The following is a 20835-nucleotide window of genomic DNA, read 5'->3' as shown; positions in this document are numbered from 1 at the left end:
TTTAGGCGATACTGTGCAACATCTTCATGATTTGCTGTCTCCTTACACATGGAGCCCCAAACCCACCAATGTTCTTAACTACAGTTTTGTTTGTTGGCATCTGGCACAGCATATGCTGACACGAAGCAGTTCACATGTCTCAGAGCTATTGTTCCAAACTCTGCAAATTTACAGTTATCATCAGTTACTCGCGACAGGCTTTGAAAATTTTCATCACAACAACTAAAAATTCTTGAAATCTTTTAAATTAAAGCTCACAACTCAGAACTTCCGCACGCTTATGGCTCGCTTTTCTTAGTCGCCCAATACATTAGCAAAGAGTGGTATCATTTATCCAAACACTCTGGATTCCTGGTATCACCAGAGTAGTCTTAATGTAGATTACATAGTATATTTACACTGTTTCACAGATGGAAGCAAAACCCAAAAAGCACCAAATCCAGCTTGTGGAATAGTTTCAGCTATACCTCTCATTTAAAACATTTCTGAAAGCGTATCAAGTGGGCCATTTCATATTTGCTTTTGCAATGCAAATGTAGCTGTCACCCTGTGGTTAAGACAAAGTACATATCACAGCTCTCACGTGAACTGCCAGGTGCAAGGCAACATGCATGATGCACAACACAACTCTACATTACTCACAGTCATGCCTCTGGGCCCATGCCAAAGGCAGAGAGCACTCTCAGAGTAACTGCTTTGCAATGCCACTACTGAAGGAATAAATATACACCAGCAATCAGATTTTTAACCTCTGCGGTCACCAAATGGCATGATTATCAGCAAGGATGTTCTACATTGCCTACTGCCAACAAAATCAGGTTGTGCGTTTCTGAAAATGCTAACGATACAATAAAGCATCTATAAAGCGCATTATAAAGTGGTTGGGGTCAGCTACCAAAACATGACACAGGGGTAATGTCTCTATCAAAAAAGATTCTCTGCTGAAGCATCGTGGGTCCCTTCATTTAACAAGGCGCTTCACTCATGTGGAGGAAGGAGTTTGTGGTTAATACTTAAACCTCACTCAAAAGTTTGAATTAACCTTGTCTGATAAAACAACACTGTCTCACGACGAGGTTTAATACATTTGAAGCTTAACCAGAGGGGAAGGCTTTGTATTGTGAACGGGGTGTGCAAGTACTCTGTCCACAGGTAAGCAAGTCCTGTGTAAAGCGCCTTTCTTGATCTTGCACTAACACAACGGAGGCGGGAGGGCCCTGGTGCAGGCAGGCACCTGATTTACACCTCTCCTGGCTGGGACCCATCCCTCAGAGAGGGAGCATGCCTGGCCACATTAAAAAAAAACCAAACCCACAACCCCCCAACAAACTTCAGGACCTCTTTGGCAAGATTTTGCGTACTCTCCCTCCAACACAACTGCTCAAACCACAGGAGCAGCCCCAGCCTCAACATCACCTCACGGAGAGGCCGCTGCACGCCCCACCAAGCCCCGTCCCTCCTGCTGCCTCTGTGGGGACAGCCCCAACGCCTTGCTCAGCACACCCCCTTCCCTACCCTTACCAGCAGCCCAGGTGCGGTGGCTTTCCTCCCGACCATCCCACCCACACACCGCTGCAACCGCCCCCCCTCTTCCATGCAACCCACGGCGCCCCATCCTCCGGCCCTGCTGCAACCCGCTCCCCCGCGCCCGTTCGCGCCCACCCCCGGGGCGGAGCGGGCGGCCCTCGCGGTCGCTGCCGCCCACTAGAGCTCTGCCGCCGCGGCCCCCGGGCAGCGGCCCGCCTTTCCCCGGCGTCGGGGCGGAGCTAGCTGAACGGCGGCAACGCGCATGGGCCCCGGAGCCTTTCTCTGAGCCGGGGGGGGAAGCGTGGGTGAGGGGGGTGTGTGCGCCCAGACGCGGTTCCCCCTCGCCCGGCGGCGGGGCCCTTATTCCCCGTCGTCTCCTCACCTGCGGCGGCCATGTCGGTGTCGGCGGCGGGACGCGGTTGGTAGGACGCGCCCGGGCTCGGGCCCCCCCCCTCCCAGCTGCGGCGGAGCGAGGTGAGTGCGGGGAGGGCGAAGGGCTGAGGGGAGAGGTTGGGGGACGGGACGGGGGGGTGGGTTTGTGTCGCGATAGCGCCCAGCACGTCGCGAAGGCGGCGCCGGGGATGGGTGAGGGGAGGGGGCGCGCGCCTCGCCAACGGTTTGGGCCGTTGCCGCCAACGGACGCGGCCGGTGCCTCGGGGGACTTTCAGCCTGGCCGTGAGGGGGAAGAGGAGAATAAACAAATAAAAGAAGTCGTGGCTCTCTCGTGGTGGTTTTTTTTTTTGTTTGTTTGTTCGTCTGTTTTGTGGCTTTTTTTGCGCCTCCCCCCCCCCTTTTCGCCCACGATTAATGGCACGCGTTCAGTCGCCGCCGTCCTCTGGGGAAGGTCTGTGAGGTGGATCAGTTTGCCCGTCGCCACGAAATAAGTTGCTGGGAAAGAAGGGAGAATCGGGGGTTTCAGCCTGCGTCTGCCATTCCCGTGCTTTTCAGGCGTGGGGGGAAAAACCGGCGTCGTGCTCCCCGGCTAGCGTGCAGCTGCCGTCCGGCTTTGTGCTTGGCCCTCTTCTCCATTGTGTAGGCTGTCCTTTGTGGTATTTTTAATGGGGCCCTTTTAATGCCTTGTTAGATCTTTTCAGGTGCAGCGAACGTCCGCGGGTCTGCTCGGGTCACCAAGGGTGCTCCGCGAGCGACATCCGTATGCTCGGAGACTGTGAAATGGAGGAGTGCCCAGCAGGCGTTTCGTATATGCGTGCGTCCGTGTGTGTGTGTGTGTGTGTGTGTGAGCGTGGAGGTGGTTTTATCTGGAAGACCTTGATTAGCTTTCCCACCAAATTGCAATGGGGAGGCGAGCGTGGGGTCTTGCGAGGAAAGATCCATGCCACGTTTGGACTCCGAGCGAGCAATGGCTTCAACTTGAGAAGAAGGTAAATTAAGTGTTGAAACTTGTATGTGTGTACTCACGCACATTACTGTTTTACTTTTGCAAACTATGCGTCCCATCTCTCTCCCCTGAGAACCCGTCTCGTATTGCAAACTGCTGCACCAGACTGGACCGATGGCTGTTGAATTTTAAGAAGTTGATGGGAATGCGTCATTTTTTGTTACACCTCTATACTTTCCACATCAGATAGTGCAGAAAACAGCACTTTGGACAGAGGCTCGGACAGCCTCCGCTGGGATGGACGTCCAGTTTGTTGTGTTGGTTGATATTGTCATTGGTAAGAATGCAATTCAGAGGGATAAGTGAAAAGGCAAGAAGGTGGAAGCTTAAAATATGCTATTTCATTTCAAGAAAGAGCTATAGCCCTAAAGTGTATTATCCAAAGGTGACCAGACACTCCTCTTTGATAGGGAGCAGAATAAGTAAGTTTCCAAGGCTCTTAAAATAATATCTATTTCAGGTGTTTGCTATCTGAGCATGGGATAGATACCTTTTTCTACAGAATAGGGACAAATGTCCTGCACGTGCTTATTTAGAACCGTGCAATTTCTTTCTCACTGCATAGATGTCTTTTCATTCCAGTTTTGCAAAATTAGGTTAGCCTTGAGTGAACAATTTATTTTGACTGGTAAGTAAAATACTACGTATTCTCCGTGATAAAAGAGAAAGCAAATACTTCTTGCGCTTGGACTGATTTGTTTTCATGAAACTTATCAGAGGTTGCTTGTAGCATACCAGGGTGTGTACCCTTGTATAGCTGATGGTTTTATAATGTTTGAACATATTGGAGCTATCTGGAAGAATCAAAATTTTATTCCTTTGAGGGCATATAGGGATTAGAGATGATAAAGGGGGGAAAAATGGGGTGGGAGTCTGGCAATATGCATTTTATAAAACCTATTATTTGGGGAAACGACAGAACTGAAAGTGTTAATGTGATATTAATACTGTGCACAACGTACAGAAATATTAGTCCATTGCCAGAAGCAAATTATTGTTCAGTTTTTCGGCTTGTGGTCTTAACCTGGGATTTGTTTAAGGTATATTTGTCAAGTTTTTGAAGAAACAAAGAGCATCTGAGGCAGGTCAGCAGAAGTATCGCTGGGGAATTGTTTTACTTTTCAGATTTTATGTATGTTTGTAGCTGGATGTTGCAGTGTTTTTATATCGCTTGCTGATGGACTGTGAAACATCAGTATCCCAGCTTTTACTCTATTTTGCTGTAGCGCAAAGTGAGGGAGATGGTGATGTCATTGAATTTAAGGGGGAAGGATTGCAGTGGTGACTTACTGGCTGGGGAGAAGATCCCAGAGGGAGTGGAGGAAATCTAACAAAAAGGGGAATAGTGCTACTTTGGCCATTTTCCCCTGGGCTTCAGTTTCTTTTGTGAACTTCTGAAAAGGAAATGTCATTTTGCTGTTTGAATGCATTGTTTTGCATGAAGTGTCAGACCGCATTATGGGGACGACTCCAGTCAACTTCCCCCATTTCAAAACAAACACGTCAAACATTGTAATGTGTTTATACAAAAATCCAGCGTGTGTTTTTCAGGAATCCAATATACATATTTCCAAAAATAAATGATGTTTTTCATATTTTATTATGGCTAGAAGAGTTTGTATAGGACAGAAAAATTGGAATAGGTTCCCTTGGCCTTTGCGTCCTCTCCACAAATAAGAGGAAGATGTTGGCCGTTTCGTGAACTGGGGGATTATTTTCATTCGCGCTTCCTCTCAAAATATTCTCGTCCGTGTAACAGTTACTGTCTGATTGCAGTAGCTGTGACCGTGGCAAGAGCTATTGTCTCTCAGTTGTTGGCTTGGGACCATTTTGGCTGATCCCAGGGTAAGGGCAGAAAGGGTAGAAGATATAGAGAGATCTAGGCAAATCTGTAAATTTTACTTGCACAAACCTGGACTACTTGCTCTCGTGGGACTGTAAGTATGGGTGGCTTCTGTCAGGTGCAGCGTGCGCACGTGTGGGGCCAGTTCCCTCTCGCAGATGTGCTCTTGAACTGCAGCTCCGGTATCTGGTTTCAGCCTTTAGTGGACTGCAGCAGCATCTGGTACCAGCAGAGCCTGTGAGCTTGTTGATGAGGGGATTTTATGATGAACGTGGTAGGGCCGAGCTGAGAAGGGTCCTGACAGACCCATTCTCCTTCACCAGACTCGTGCAAGAATTTGAACTTGAAGGTGAGCACATGTGATGTCTGTGCCTACAACTGTGAAAGTTGTTCAGATTTCACTGGCTCTGGTAGCTGCCCTCGGGATGTCTGATCCTGTAATATGAAAGAAACAAATGGAAGTGTTTATCAACTTTTAAAGTCCACAACTGTTTTCCTTGGAAAAATAAGTCAATTTGGTATCTGGGGTGAAGCAGGTCAAGTCTGGTCAGTCGGAGCATGTGGATTTTCACAGTGATTTCTATTCTTACGCTAATCCTTTGAACAGGCTGGCAGTGCACTGTTAGCCAATGTGAGAGAAGGGATGTGCATACTGAGGACACTAAAGGGGAGCCATTTTTTGTAGTTATTGTTATGCAGATTAGGCCTTCCAGCCAACCAGAATTTGGAGGATCGCATAAGCTGAGGATATAATGCTGCAGGTCAGCAGTCGTTTAGCAGTTCTGAGCTGCTTTGGTTGAAACTGTTTCATTTGAGTGTTAATTTTGCGGGGTTTTTGTTTGTTTTGTTTTTTGTTTGTTTGTTTTTTAATCTATGTTGTGGCTGAAAACAAATTGTTATCTTTGGTGCTGAACAATTAAAGTTGGAAAACTTAACTTTTCAGTTTTTAATTATTGTGTTGGTTAAAAAGTGTAGGAAGGCAGCAAAGCTGTCACTCCATTGATACAGCTGTGAGCTGCTCATTTGAATCCTACTTCTACTTCTGTTGGTGACTTGCTGTGTTTCTCTCGCACCGTTTTTTCTGCATTGTCTCAATTTTTGCTGTGTAAAACACTTCAAATATATAGATTGTTGAGTAGTCTGTGTGTGTGTATTTTCCTAGGGGTATGTGTGCGTGCCAGTTGAAACCAGGTAAAATATGTAAATCTTACTCAGAAGAGTTTGTTTGTTTGCTGTGTATTTGTTTCCTAGAAATAGGAAGTAATGAACTAACTGAAAAGTCTAAAAGAAATGCTCCAAGTTAGTATTTTATTGCATATTATACATGTCGCAACTGTATGTGGTGCCGCAACTGTATGTGGTTTCTCTCCTGTAAAGATTCCTGCTAATGTCCATGGGGGTGTCTGCAATACAAGTTATGAGACTGGGGCTGTTGTTAAGCATGTAAAGAAGGCTTTGTGTATTTTATTTAAGTGGTGTTTTGTGTTGCTGGAGTCTGTATATACTTGAGTAGACCAAGTTACCATATTTGTGTGTATGTAGTGTTAGATTCTTTGGAAGTGTGTGAAATAATTAAAAACTGCCCTGTAAACTATTTAGTAAATTGGATTTGCTTTACCAGCAGTGGGACAGGAAGCTAATCGTGTTTAAGCTGATGTTGACTTTTCCAATCTGATTTTCCCTGGGAAGAAACTTTATTACCTATTTGTTAAATGCACAGTTAATTAGCTGCTGATTTTTTAAGCTGATAAACCGATGCTACCAGGTTTACTGTAATCAGTTTGGTAAATGTGCCATGTATATGCTTCCTTAGGTTATTGTCTTGCTTTTTGATTAAACGCAATATTAATTAAGATCATACTAACGATTTGAATATATTTAGATGGTATTGTCAAGTGACGATTATGACATTTAACTGTTGCTATTCACTGGATGTTCTTTTGCTCTGTGCTTAGTTACACATGTGTAGTTCTGGAGTTCATAGTGTCATCTAGGAATCTTGTAACAGATGAGAATATGGCTCAGTAGCTCCTGTCTTTTAACCTATAGTTTTAGAAAACAAAATACCCCCAGATCTCCACTTTTTAAAATCTTTGTTTTAAGAACCTATATTTTCTTTTTAGTCTTGTTTCTGTAGCGAAGTTGCAACATTTTGAACATGTCCTGCTGATGTGGCTTGAAGTCACAAGTTGAAGTGATAGTTCAGCATAAACTACTGATGGATGAGTCATTCATCCTCTTGTCATTTCAGCTGCTTTTGCTGATGAAGAAGCTGCAATTGCTGCCCCTCCGTTCCCTTCCTGGTGTGTTCAATGCTTTTGCCTGTCCACATCTCAGCCTTTAATGTTTGTGGGTGGAAAAAATTGATTTAGTGTATCCATTATAACTCTTTAAAAATCAGAGAAAGTGGGGTTTCTCCCATTCCACCATTAATTCATTAAACCAGGACCACAAGAAGTTTGGAGCCTGGCTTCCTGTGGATTTCAGGGTAAAATGAAATGCTTAAATACCCCTGAGGTTATTTGTTGGATGGAGGGACACTTGGTCAGCCGCAACCTGAGTTATGGCCTTAGACCTCCTTGTAGTGGATCTATAACATAAGAGTCACGTGGTGTAAGGCACTGTTCTTGGATAAACTCACTGCGACAGTTCAAATTTAGCTTGTGGGTGTTTGTTTACTTTTTAAGCAGGCTTTATGCTAGTAGAATAAGTTGTCAGTCCTGTGTTACTTTTAATTTGGTCTTGCTCCATCTTTTCTGTCTTACAGCAAAAGTTTGCTCGTGTGACATCACATGCCGTGATTCAAACTTGTGTCAGTGGGTAGTTCAGGAGTACACGGACATAGTAGTGGTCCTGCAGCCATGGCCCCAGAATCAGTTGTAGAGAAGGATGACAGTGATTTAATTGCTACTGGTAAGTTGCTTTTAAGATACAAGGATGAAAGGTGGTATTCTGAAAGCTTTGTCATCACTTACTGGCAGATTGAGATAATCAGTTTTGCTAAAAATAACTTTGATGGCAAGGTGTTAGGTTCTTAAGCGATTTGAGAATTCTTGCTTCTTAAAGAAAACCATGTTTAATCCTCTGTGTATTTTGTTATCTGAGGTATATTTATCACCGACTAAGCAAATGTCTATTAAAATGTTAAAGTTAAGTTGCTTTTTTTAATTTCAGTAACAAAGTTTGCTGGTATTTGGGATGTGAACTTTTTGGTCTCAATACTCAAAATGCTCGAGGTGCATGTAAGTGCTCTGGGGGAAAAGAGAAGAGACAGTCCTTGGTGTTTTGAAAGCAGTTTGATGTTTTTTTTGGTGCCAGTGTAAAATCAAAGTTTTCTAAATCCAGCTGTTACAATTTGGACATATTCTTACTGACTTCACTAGGGGTATAAGCGTGGCTATTATGAAGAAGAATGTAGCTGGACAACCCTTGTTTGATCATAATTTTAATTGTTGCAAGAGCCTTTGAATATTTGCTGGGATTTACCCCTTTACTCCTTGTTATGATTCATGAATGTCTTCATTAGATTTCATAATAGCCAGCCTATGTGCTGATATCTTTTGTGTTGTGTGTTTTACAAGAAGCTAGAGAGTCAGCTGGCAACTGCTAGGAACAATCAATCTTTTAAAAGGGTAATTTCAGTATTTTTTTAATTTATTTTTAATTCAAAAAGCCTGTTATCCTGCTCAATAATGCACCTTGCTTGTTTTTCTCAAAATTTACATAGCAGCTGATACCATCTGGTAGAATCTTTACAAATTTTATCAACAATTTCCATATCGGCTTTTCATGGAATGTGAATGTATTTCAGTAGCTGCTTTCCATAGCTTGCCCTTATGATCATTACCTCATCCCTTACACTCTTGACTGGGATATAAACAATAAAAATTGCTGTTTAGGTATCGTTTCCAGTGCATGTGTGTGTGTGTATGTGTGTTATTTGAAAAATTGCTGACAGATACCACTTTTGCACTAAAATGTAAAACATATAGAACTTTTATAATAAAACTCACAAATGAATGAGCAATAGCTATAAATACTATATTCAGATAAAATGAACAAATTTCTTGGATACAGTCTGTAAACCAAAGTGTGTCGGTCCTTCCTCGCCTCTGTGTATATGCAGAAGTGTAATATGTTTGCTGGAGGTTGATTCAGTAAGCAGTAGCTGATTTTTATTTCAGAAAAAGTTCTGATAATTTATTCTTGGAAGTGTAAATGAGATTCCATAGTCCTTCAGTTGCATGATGCACAAGGCAAGCTTCACATGTGAAGTTCAATCATTGGTAACTGCTGCAGCTTATTTCATTGAAGAAACAGGAATAAAAGTTTGTTTGTAACTACTCTGGAACTGAGAACAAAGGCTGCAGGGACCTTTGAACCTTTGTGGCTGTGCATCTGAAGGAGGAATTGTTCAAGAATAGGAAGAACTGCCAGAAGACCAGAGATCTGCTTTTCCCTACATCTTTCTACAACAGTGTTCAACAACTACATTTAAAGCAAAAAAAAAAAAAAAAAAAGTTAGTTAATTGGAAGACTTTCTTACTTGTTCTTCCTACCAAGCTCTGATTTGATAATCAAGTATGCACGACTGGTTATTCTATCACTTCTTTTTCACTGAGGCAAGCTTTAAACAAATGAGTGTGTGTGCTTTTTCTCCCTTTTTTTTAAGAAATCTTAATGATTGATTGCATCCTTAAACATTTTGTTCTCTCTCAAATGTTCTGTGCAAATAATTCTGGCCTGTGAAGCATTTTGTTTCGCCTGCTTCCTGGTGGTGTTCTAATTTCACAATTATTTTTCATTCTGCGATAGCTGACTCCTCAAGGAAGATGGGAGGGAATAATCAGTGTTCTGAAGAAATTGCTACTTCTCTGCAAAATGTGTTGACTGGCACGTTGAGGGTTACAGTCTCCAGTGGGTTGTCCAGCATGAAGGTTCTGCTTCAGGCAGCAATTTGTGCCATATCATTCACCTTCATGAATTTTACAAGGCTTAAAGGTAGGATGAGCTGTACTGAAAGAACATATTCCCTAAATTGCTTCATGCGGAGGGAGAGAAACCACAGTATTGAGTGTTTATTATTCTTCTTTGCGTGATGAACATAACGCACCAGCTGGAAAAAACATGGTTGTTCATTTCTATTTCTCAGCCTGTACATGTAGCTCATAAGTGTGCTCAGGCATGCATGTATTGCTCACGTGTGTCCCTGTTTCTCTTGCTGAAGAGATGCTCAGTGCTGGTCTGGAATTGTTCGGACAGAAGGGAAAGGCTGGAGTTGCCCCACACAATCTCTCAGGAATCGAATCAGGTCTGCCCCGCAACCTGCGACTCGTAAGACAGCTGGCAGGAGGTCAGTGCCATCGAAGCGGCGGCACAGTATGAGTTCTTGCATCTGGTGTTCTTCTGCCTGGCTTTGTTCGGTCACCATTGGAGAGGGCACTCTGCATCATTTTGCAGGGGAGTGATGTTCAGGTGGCTGCAGCCAGCTTGACCTGTGAGAGCATCACTCGGGCTGTTCTCTGGGTCACTGGTCCTCAGAAAAGCGCAGGAAGAATTGGAAAAGCTCTAGATAACCAGAAGAGCTGTAGCAATCAGGCATAATTTAGTTGACAGGTAAGTATTTCAAGCACTGATTCTTCTTGCTGCTAGAGAGGAAAACAATCCATTTCTTTCTTGGAGTGTTGTTAGGGGTCTTCAGTCCCTTTTTTCCCTTTTTTTTTTTTTTCCTAAGGGGTGCATGAATGAAGGGGTGGCAGTCAGGGTGAAGTTTATGTATATTTTTATGTTGTACATTCAGCTTGCCTTTTCACCTGTCCCAAATGTCTTCTCTTGCTTCTTAAAACTGTTGTCCTCTTTCTAACCTTTGGGTGCAGTTTCTATGAAATTAGGCTGTGCTATAGGGAAATTCAGCTTTCTGTCTTCCAAGCAGCATGTAAACCTGGCTCCCAGGAACATGGGGAAACTGTATGGTGGTTGCCCTTGTATCTTTGAAGTTCTTTACAGTATACTAGTTGGTTGTCGCTGTGCTTTTTGCTTCCTCCTCTGTTAAGATGTACAGCAGTTTGAAATACGCAAGTAACCTATCATTTTTTAAAGATTTCACTATAGGGAGTATTCTTTACCTAATACTTTCAGTCATCCATACGCAAAGTAATTGCAAATTGCATAAGGAAGCCAATACATCCTTGGCTATTTAGTTATGGAGCCATATTGCATTAATTTAGGGAGAATTTAGCTGTCTAGAATACAGCTTAGTAGCTTTCTGAACATTTTCACCTAGATTACAAGAAAACTTTTTCTTGATTGCATCTTCGCTACAGGTACCCCTTGCATTTCCTGTTCGTCAAATGCCAAGTTTAAAAATTAAACCGCAGTTAACTTCTAAGATTAAAATTGGAAATGAAAACATATAGATCAGTGATTTAGAAAACTTTGTCAGTTCTTATCACTAGAAAACATGTGTGTGGAGGAGGGATGCCATATGGCTGCTAAATATAACACAACTTTCTCCTGAAAGCAGTCTAAAAAGTACAGAAGTTCAAAATCTGATATCTGTGTTTTTAATAAGAATGTGCTGCAGATTTTAAGAATCTTATGAGTGCAAACTAAGGTAATGGGAATAGAGCCAAAAAGTAATCCAATAAAATTTAAGTATTTCCTGTGAAGAGGTGATACTGGCTGGCACACTGGAGAGATGCTCAGCATCTTGCAGATACTGGACCCTTTGTTAGCAATTTCTTTAAAGTCTAAGGCTGGTAGTAGCTGACCAGGTTACGTCAGTTTTCTGTGCTCCCTACCTCTAGGTCCAACAGCTTGTATTCTTATTTTCTTTAAATATTTGCACTGTTACATCCCAGTGCTGGGATGCTGGAGAACTTGATCTCCTGCTGTAGCTGTTTGAATAAGATCAGGAAAATGTGGTTGTGGTGGCAAGACTTGAGAGTAGTTATTCTGAATTTATAATTTTTTTTTAAATTTTTTTTTAATACTACTCACCTTTTATGTTTTTGTGGAGATGCTGCCAAAATACAGATGATTCCATGTTTTAAGAATACAAATATAATTGAACTATGGTAGCATTTCTAGTAAATAATTTAGAAGTTTTACGTGTGTATGCATTTGAAAGGAATGAAAATTAGCGATACACTGTGCAACATAGTATTTCTATGTAGATTTCAGCAGTGGACATTTTTTGTGAAATACTTTGTCAAGTATATTGGCCATTTTCCGATGAGAAAGCCTGTGAAGAAAACAGAGCTCCAAAATAATTGTGATTCTCCCCCCCCCCTCAAATTTTTCCCTTTGTGCCATGCTGTGTCTCTGTCCTCTTTTTGAATGGACACATCCAAAATAGGTATTGAATTTCTGATTTAGCAAGGCATTTTAGAATATGTCTAATGTTAGCATGTGAGCAATCCTAGGGCTTCGTATAGGATAAAAGGCATTGCTGAACTGAGGCAGAAATATCTGATAGGAAAAGCTTATCCTGGAAAGGAATCAGAAGAGAAACTATGTTGGTTATATTCCTTAAGGCCTTTAAAATATTTCAAAGGGATAAGCATAGATTTACTGATGGGGTTTTGGTAACTAAAAATGCAGTTATGCAAATCACAGCTTGTTGGGGCAGGGAGAGTTAATTTATGCACTCAAGCACATGTGCTCTTTCACTGTTTTCTCTAAGAAGTTGGATTATGGACAACAAGAATGCACTTTGTTGTTCTTTAATAATAAATAACAGCATAGCAGTTTTGATCTTCAAAGCACTGCTCAGACCTTAATTAATCTTCATAATAGTCCTTTGAGAGAATTAAAAATACTCCCTATCCTTTTGGACAAGGAACTCCTTAACATGGAGATGTTAGAGGATTTGCTAAGGGCCATATTGTCAGTGACTGCTGGGACAGTCGCTCAGAAATTCCTGGCACTGCGTGCTTTGGCTAGGTCTTGAGGCTCTGTTGCTTCTCTCATTTACGCGTTGAAATTTCCAAAAATTTGAATACATAAAGAAATGTAGCTCTAAATTCTTTGTGTAGTTTTTGATTTCTATCTGAGTGTTAACTTATGCATATGCATGTTGGAATTTCCCTTTTGAATATTTCTGTAGGCACAAAGTGCTAAAGGTTTGTGCGTGTGCGCACACTGCTGAGAGCAGCGTGTGGGAGCAGGTATGCAATATTACACTTCAGAAAACCTGGGTCACAACTTTGTATTACAGGAGTGGCAAAAAAAAGTATATATGGCTTTAGAGTCTGTAGGACACATAATAAATAGATAAAAAGAGTCTCTCAGTCTGCCTTCGCTAATCTTCCTAATTATTTATAAGGTTTAAAATATGGAGAAGAGGAGGAATTAATGTAGATGCTTGATTTTCAAGGGTTTTGCTAGGTAATTGTTGATTTGCATTCTAGAACAGATTTAAAGAGTACATCCCTGTCTGAAAACCTGTAGCCTACATTTGGAGAATAAAGTAAGAATAGCAAAAGAAAACTGAGACTGTTCAACTCATCTGGAGAAATGGTTCAGCAGGAATTATAATCTAAAGGTGGCAATCTCTCTATATAACCCCATGTGACCAGACTCTGGAGAACAGTGAGGCTTTGTTAAATGTGCATTTTTCTCACAGACAATAGGAGGGAGTATTCATTAATAAATGAACTGTGTGAACTTGTTACTGCTGAACATAAGGGACTCAAAATGCTAGCTATCATGAAAAATGCATAGATATATTGCAGTATTCAGGTCTGTGTTAGATTCTGACATAGCAGACCCGAGGTCAAAATGTTTAACACTCTTTGTAAACTCAGAATAGTTTTTCATAAACTGGGGCGCTTCAACATAACAAGTAGCCACTGACTGGTGTTTTTAGAATGAACTCCAGCTTTGGCGTAAAGCATTGTAATTTCTGCTAGAGATTGCACCAATTTGCATGAGGAATGAACACGGAGCTAGCTTGCAAAGTAAAAAGCTGACAACCTGTTAAACAGGTTGAAGAATTCTTCAGTATGAACAGCTAAGTCAGCAGAATCCTATAACTAATGCCAGAAAACCCTGTTATACGTAACCTGGTGACCTTGTCATCTCAGAAGACCTTGCTGACAGCATGATGCTTCCAGCTTTGTTTGGGTGAAGGTCTTTTCAGCATTCCCTGCTGTGGTTCAAGAGCTCGTAATTATTTGGTACATGCATTCAGAGGAAGAATCTGGGAAGCGATGTAGATGTCTTTTTTTTTTTTTTTTTTTTTTTTTAATCTGTTAGAAGTGCAGTGACTTAGGCTGACTCAGGGGTCAATATGAATACTGTGATTTGTTTTGAATACCAAATGCAAATAAAATGTCCGTTTAGGAAAGTTGTTAAAAGTTTTTAGAGTTCTGAACTATCTAGTCTAGTCTTTATTCTAAATACTGTAGAGATTTTTATTAGCAAAATTGTGCAAATAACATGTTTTCCTATGTTGGGCTTAGGCATTCTGTTCTCCGTCATTTTTGATACATGAGAGTAGCGAATCTTGATTGATAGAGGGCAGAAGATTTCAAAGTTAGGTAACTGCAGCCCCATAACCTATATAGTGCACAAAGCGTAAAATCTTCTGTAGGTCTTCCTTCTCTGAAATGTGTTACTGGGTTTCTGGAATCTACTTGAGTCTTCAGCATGATAAACTGGACACAGCAAACGAGTCAGAAAATAATTTGTGTATTGTAGTTTCTCAGGTACTGTGACTATAAGGAAAGGTATTGGTAGATGAATAACCGCGTGATTCTGGACCATCTCTGTCTGATAACTGATATGTGAAATCTGATGGGGTAAGCTTTCAGAGGCAGAGATCTGATGCCTTTCTCAAGCATACCCTGCAAAAATGCTGCTGGTTAAAAATAACATTGGGGGGTATGAACTTGAATAGCTTTCACAAGTTTTTAAAGCTATTTTTACAAATACAGCAGCTTCAGTGGGATGACAGTAATGCACAGGAGTGGTTTGTTGTTTGTTTTTTATGCCTGGAATTCACTTCTGGGCCTAAGTGTGTGCAAACGCACGTAGTGCTCCTGCATACCCTGACAAAGGCCCTTTTTTCCCTTCCTGGAAGGGATTCTTCATGCTGCATCATAGCAAACTTCTTTGAGAGTGGAGAGACTTTGGTATCTTCTTAAAATAAAGTAAAATCTTATTCCTGACTGGCATTATGAGCATTACTGAATATTTCACCTACCCATAAAGACTTTTAGAAATTAAGATGAAGGTATTTGACATGTTAATGCATGGGCTTACATAAATGAGTTAAAGTATTAGCTTTTAAGTCTTCTAATTTTTGCCTGAAATTTGCTAGCAAGTTGCTAGACGAAGTGCTGTACGAGGGGCTAGACAGTAACTGTGTAAGAAGGAGACATTGAAAGATCTTGCTGTTATATTTAATTTTCCAAAATAACAGCATAGGCAACTTGTTCTTTTCCCAAATGCTGCATATTCTAAATCCGACTTATCTATGTGGCGTTCAAAGGCTAACTCTTCCTTTAGGAACAACAGACCTTGTAAAACACATGACAGCGATGCATGGATTTTTCTAGTTGGTTCAAAAGGTCTGAGTTCAGCAAGCCTAACAAATCAATAATTCCTAAGAACTCAGGTTGTTCTTGTCACTTAAGACAGTGGCAAAAAAAATCAGTGTTTTTAAGTGAGGCGAGCATGTGTGTTCAGTAACGGTGTGGTCTTAGCTCTGCATGTGTCAATGGCACTAGTTTCTTTGCAGAATACATTGACGCCTTCTAGCCACTGAACTCGTGCGTTGTGGGCTGATTTGCCTGATGTTTGAAAGGATTAACGTTGGAACAGCACGTGAATTTTCTTATATCGCTGCTTAAAGTAAGATAGTTCCTGTTTGTGTGGGGAAATATGGATAACGTAGCTTTAGAGAATGCTTTTTGAAAGATGATTTGTTAAGGTTGTTTGCTGACTGACATATGGTATGACATACGGTGCTATTTACCACCTCAGTGTCTGAACTTACAGGGAAATGATTTTCTTTTTTTAAACATTTAACTCTATTAAGTACTTGTAGACATCTTCCAACATTGTTCTGGCCAAATCGATTTACACTTTCTTTTTCTGTTTGTCCCATCTGTTTGTGACTGTTTATTTTCTTCTTTTTTAATGTTGTAAATAGATGTTAGTGTTTCAAGGGCTGAGGGTCTCAGTAGCAACTAGCACTTGCAAATCTCTCTTAACTTTTTATCTGCAGCCTTCCAGGTGTTAGGTTTCTCTTACCCTCCTAGGAGATGGAAATGCTTGCAAGGCCAACTACAAGGCTGGAAAAATTGCTCTCTAGTAAAGTCTAGTGTAACATCTTCTTTCAAAGTCATCCTAGTTCTCCCCAGGAATAACAAACTTTTGAAACGGAGTAATCAGTGAGGATGAAGAAATGATGTCAGAGGTGGCGTTGTTTTGTTGAAAACCTGGTTCGTGGTGGAAGAGGAAAAAGATAACACGGAACAAGCTGTTATCTTAAAACCTGGGCAAAAGTAGGTGTAAGACAGTGGAGTTTCAGGAAAAATACATCATGCCTTTCAGCCCTGGTGGAAGATGTTGAAATGAAAAGGCTTCAGAGGGAGAAGAAATGCTCTGGACTTTATCAGGCATGACTCCTGATACCATGGAAATTACTGTTGGGTTTGCTGTCTTCCAGCTGGACCTGTGTAGGGATTGCAATGAAGATACTATTTATTTGTTTTTATATTACTGTTTTTTCAACAAATAGTTTAAGTATTCCCCTTAAGCATATGTATAACTGCAAATCTTAAAACATGAAGTGAAACAAATGCTCAAGTGTAGATTTATATAAAGAGAAATTCAAAAAGGACTTGAAGTATGTGGGGGAGATGTAGAATGGCTTGTGTTTTCTAAGCTTGTTTGCATCTTTCTAGCTTATATTAGTCTCATTTCTCTTGCAGATGCTGCAATTTTACAGAAAGAAAAACTGTGAATGTATATAAACAGTTTGAGAATTTTTCTTTTACTCTGATTCTACTTTTGTCTTCTCCAGTCTCATTGGGAACAGTCTGATTGAAATGTGGATATACTTCCATGTTAAAACAGTGCGTCAGAATTTCTTCCTATCTGTCCCACTTCTCTCTGAGTAATCAGTCACCTTGTGAACATTGATGTACAGGGAAAGCAATAAATGTTTCTCCTCCCCCATTCTTCTTCTCTGCTGTACTGCCTTTTTCTTTTCTTTCTTTTTTTTTTTTCCCCTAAGTCACTAAGGAAATAGTGTTAAAAGTTTTAAGCAGTAAACTTGTATAGACTGCTACATTTGCTGCTTAAATGTATTGGTGGTAGAAAAATTTGAAGTGAAGGTCCAGCCTCTATCAGTTTCCTCTGTTTCCACTCTATCCCAGATACATGGCTAGGTAATCTCATTCCAGGATGCTAAATGTTGGTACTTGTAATGTATTTAATGCAAATAGTAAGAAGCATGTAAAGGAAAGGGGTTTTTACTTAGGTTATTAAGTTCTTCATGGTGTGAGGCTCTTTCACTAAACAGAGAAAAATATTCTTTACTTATATGAAGCTTTGCGAAGATTAAGAGATTCAAAACTGCGTGGATTTGTCATTTATAAATTTGTTTCTTAAAATTAGTTTTTAGAACATGGCGTAGTGGTTGAGTAAGTATGTCAGAACTGCAGGATAATGCAAGATAGGGAGGCAGTTTAGGTGACTAGTCTGACGCTTAAAGCATAGAGGAAGACTTTAAGAGGCTTTCTTAACTATATAAAACGTCCTTGTGAAAGTGTTTAAATGAGGGTTGGTTTTGCTTACAGAGGCCATACATTTAAATAAGCTTAAAATGTAAACACAACTGCATGCCTTCTGGGGGAGACATAAAACACCACACTTTTTTTTTTTTTTCTTTTTTTCCTCCTCTCCCACTAGAACTTTGTGCTATCCTAAGTTCGCCGAATGACACCTCTTTTGATCATATTCAGGAGAATTGTTAGTGTGTTGAAGTAAATTTTATTGTGTGTAACCATTCACATTGAATTTTAGCGATTAAAAACCTGGTGCCATAGTAAAATAAACTGTATGCTATCAAAGTGCTTACTGCCTGGAGGACTATTACAAAATCATCAATCTGGTAGTCTCTTCCTTTTCCTATATGTGGTAGGATAAAAGATGTTCTTTACAGGATCTTAGAATTTAGTGGAGGTGGAAAACTACACGCCAAGTGGGAGAGAGACTTCATGTAAGTGCCTTGTGATCACAGCTCAACCATTCTAAAAGAAGGATAGCACAGGAAGCGAAACGTAGCCATCTGCCGGTGGCCATAAGGTCTGTGTGAACGCTGCTGAAAAGTTTGTTGAAACAGCTTCTTTGTGAGGTAAATGTTACTTGGACTTTGCTAACCCTCTGCGGGAGTTCCACCCACAGGATGCTTTCTCCAGAGGTGAGCAACGCGGTTATTAAAGCACCTAGATTCAGGTCTGCAAGTGCCTGGAACCTCATGGCTTTCAATAGGGGGTGTGTGCTCATAAACAAGAGGTGATTCCATCAAGTCTCTGACTGTCTTCAAACAAATGGACAAGCCAGTTTAAGGTGTCACTCTCATAAAGCAGTAGGATCAGCAGAAAGGCAATGTATTTGAGCTTCATCAGACCCAGCTCCAGTTGGTACTTTCTTGCAACCCCAAATTTACTTGAAGTTTCAGTCTACTGTGCTGGACTGTGAACTGGGGCAGCTTATGAACAGGTGCTTTTCTCAGTCTGCAGTGCCTGTTACCCGAGTACTGACTGCCTACCAGTGGGACAGTTGTATCTTAAATGGTTGCACTGAGACTTGATATCGCAGCCCTGAATCTTGTGTTGCTGTATTTCATTTGTTGCTGTTATATTTTTTTTAGAAGTGTTTATCAAATCTGTGTGTTTTACTAATGTGTGGCAGAGGCGTCTCATTAATTTCACTCAAAATATTTCTTTGTCAAACTGCAAAGAGCATACCTCAGAGTATGCTAATTTACTTTAGCAGAACCTGAAGGTTGAATTTGAACTTTTGTCCAATGTTGTGAAAAATAAACCTTTTTTTAAGGTTAAAAAATGGCTGTCAAATATTTCAAAATAAAAAAAAATTATTTATTTAGCCTATAGTATTAACAGCTTTTATAGGTTGCTTTTTTTTCTTCCTAACGTAGAAGGGGGAGATTAAATGGCCATGTTTTGGAAATGGGGATAAATCTCTCTGAAGTGGCTTTAATAAACCTTGCTTCATTGTTGATGTCCATCCTTTGGAGGAAGCGTTGACAGAGCAGTTGAAGTTTTTGCCTCCTTTGATGTATGAGGGTTTGACATCTCTTCAAAATCACTATTGCTTTAAATAGCCCCAAATACTACTTTGAAGCAAGATGAGCAGGAAAAGCGAATGACTGAGAATACAAATTTGCTTAAGAACTTCCCATTTAGGCAAAAGGTGAAACTGGTTTTCATCTAGCATTCCTAATTTATAGTAAGACTGATCAACAGAAGACCCATGTTAAGTGTTTCGGGACACATGCTGAAATCAGCTTCAGATCAAATAAATCACGTGTATGGCTGTGGTTTTTTTAATAAAGTTACAGATGTAGATTTCCAAAGCCCATTTGTTGAAACAATTTTGTTTTATAACAATTAAAAATACAGGGCTGTTACTTTATAATGTCAGCTTTTGGGGGGGGCATATCTACGGCGCGGAAGGGGATGTTTGCCGTTTTATTTTTCTAACTGTGCTCAAGGGAGAGCTTGAAGATATGACAGTATTGTCACCTCGTCTCTTTCGATATTGCTGTGAGTGCATGACATTGTCTTGTGTTTCAAGCTAGCCATAGTTATAGTTCAGTTCTGGGAAATGACCTCTAAGTTGCTGGTTTCTTTCTCATGACCTAAGTATAATCTAGGTGGGATCTGCATGCGTATATAAATAAAAAGTACATGTACCTTTCTGTAACTTGAATAAATAACTGAAAACAGCGTGAAACACGTCCTTGATTCCTTACATGCTTTGTATATGCCATACTTGATGTGGTAATAATTGCGGAAATACTTGCATATTCATTTGCCTCCTATGCCTTGCATTTTTCCAGAATGGTTTTCTGGGTCACTGACTTCTTTCCTGAATTGCCAGAACCTCAGTCTGGGGAATGGACCCAAATATTCAGAAAACCTTGGAGTATGATGTATCTTTTTCTGATTGAGAGCAAAAGTGTAGTGATCCTTACACTGTAAGGAAGAAATCTAGAATACCTAGAATCTAGTTGAGCTTTAGAGATACCAAACCCAGCGAACTGAACTTGTCACCTGCTTCCTTTGGCTCTGCTGGAGTTGGTATCTAAATGCAAGAAAAAAAAGTAACTCCAATCCATTATGTTTCCTTTTTTAAAAAGTGCCATTTGTCCTTTAGATTTCCTTTTTACTGAAGTGGTAAAGATTATAAAAAATGGAAGAAAACCACTTTATTCAGTTACCTGTGTTTTTTTTTTTTAATTTGGCATTTGCTTTTCTTTTCCTTTTTTCCTCTCTCTTTTTTTGTTGTTGTTTTTTTTGTTCCTTCATTTGACTGTAGAATTGAAGTAACTGTTTGGTTTTTGCTTTTTTTTTTTTTTTTTTCTTTGTGGAAATCTCTGAAACTCTTTTAGTTATACTGCCATTGAGTAGTCTTGTTGCTGCAGTCCTTTGAAGAATTGGCCAACGTGATTTCATAGGTGATTGAAATGGGAGTGTATACTTTGGGTGCAGCAGTCCTGTATGTTGCCTGGCACACTTGAAGCCGGGTCTGTAGTGTGACATCTGTGTAGAATCCAGTATTTTAGGTACGAAATGTGTTAAATAATTTCTGTTGCTGAGCAGTCGCCTACTAAGGTGAGTGGCATTCAATTTTAAATGCGGTTTGCCAATAGAGGGTATCTGTAACCTTTATTTTGTCAACAATATTCCTGAATTACATAATTTTAGGGGTAGGGAAGAGGGTGAATCTTTGAGTAAGTCTTTTTTGTCCATGCTGTTTCTGACAGTTGAAATGTTATTGACCAAAAACATATTTATGTTTGTTC

At 40.5% G+C, this 20835-nt stretch overlaps 1 protein-coding gene across 4 annotated transcripts in view; it reads left to right on the top strand.

The window, feature by feature from the left end:
- Positions 1-1819: 1819 nt before the first annotated feature.
- Positions 1820-20835, top strand: part of ARHGAP32 (Rho GTPase activating protein 32) — a 267989-nt gene continuing 248973 nt past the window's right edge. For all 4 annotated transcript variants that reach the window (XM_052786350.1, XM_052786348.1, XM_052786349.1 and 1 more), the window contains exon 1: positions 1820-2001. The gene's annotated coding sequence lies outside the window, so the exon portion shown is untranslated. The remainder of the gene's footprint in view (positions 2002-20835) is intronic.

This window comes from Harpia harpyja, chromosome 4, assembly GCF_026419915.1.
Source record: "Harpia harpyja isolate bHarHar1 chromosome 4, bHarHar1 primary haplotype, whole genome shotgun sequence".
Taxonomy (NCBI): domain Eukaryota; kingdom Metazoa; phylum Chordata; class Aves; order Accipitriformes; family Accipitridae; genus Harpia; species Harpia harpyja.
Note: the sequence above shows the minus strand (reverse complement) of the source record. Positions and strands in the feature narration are given on the sequence as shown.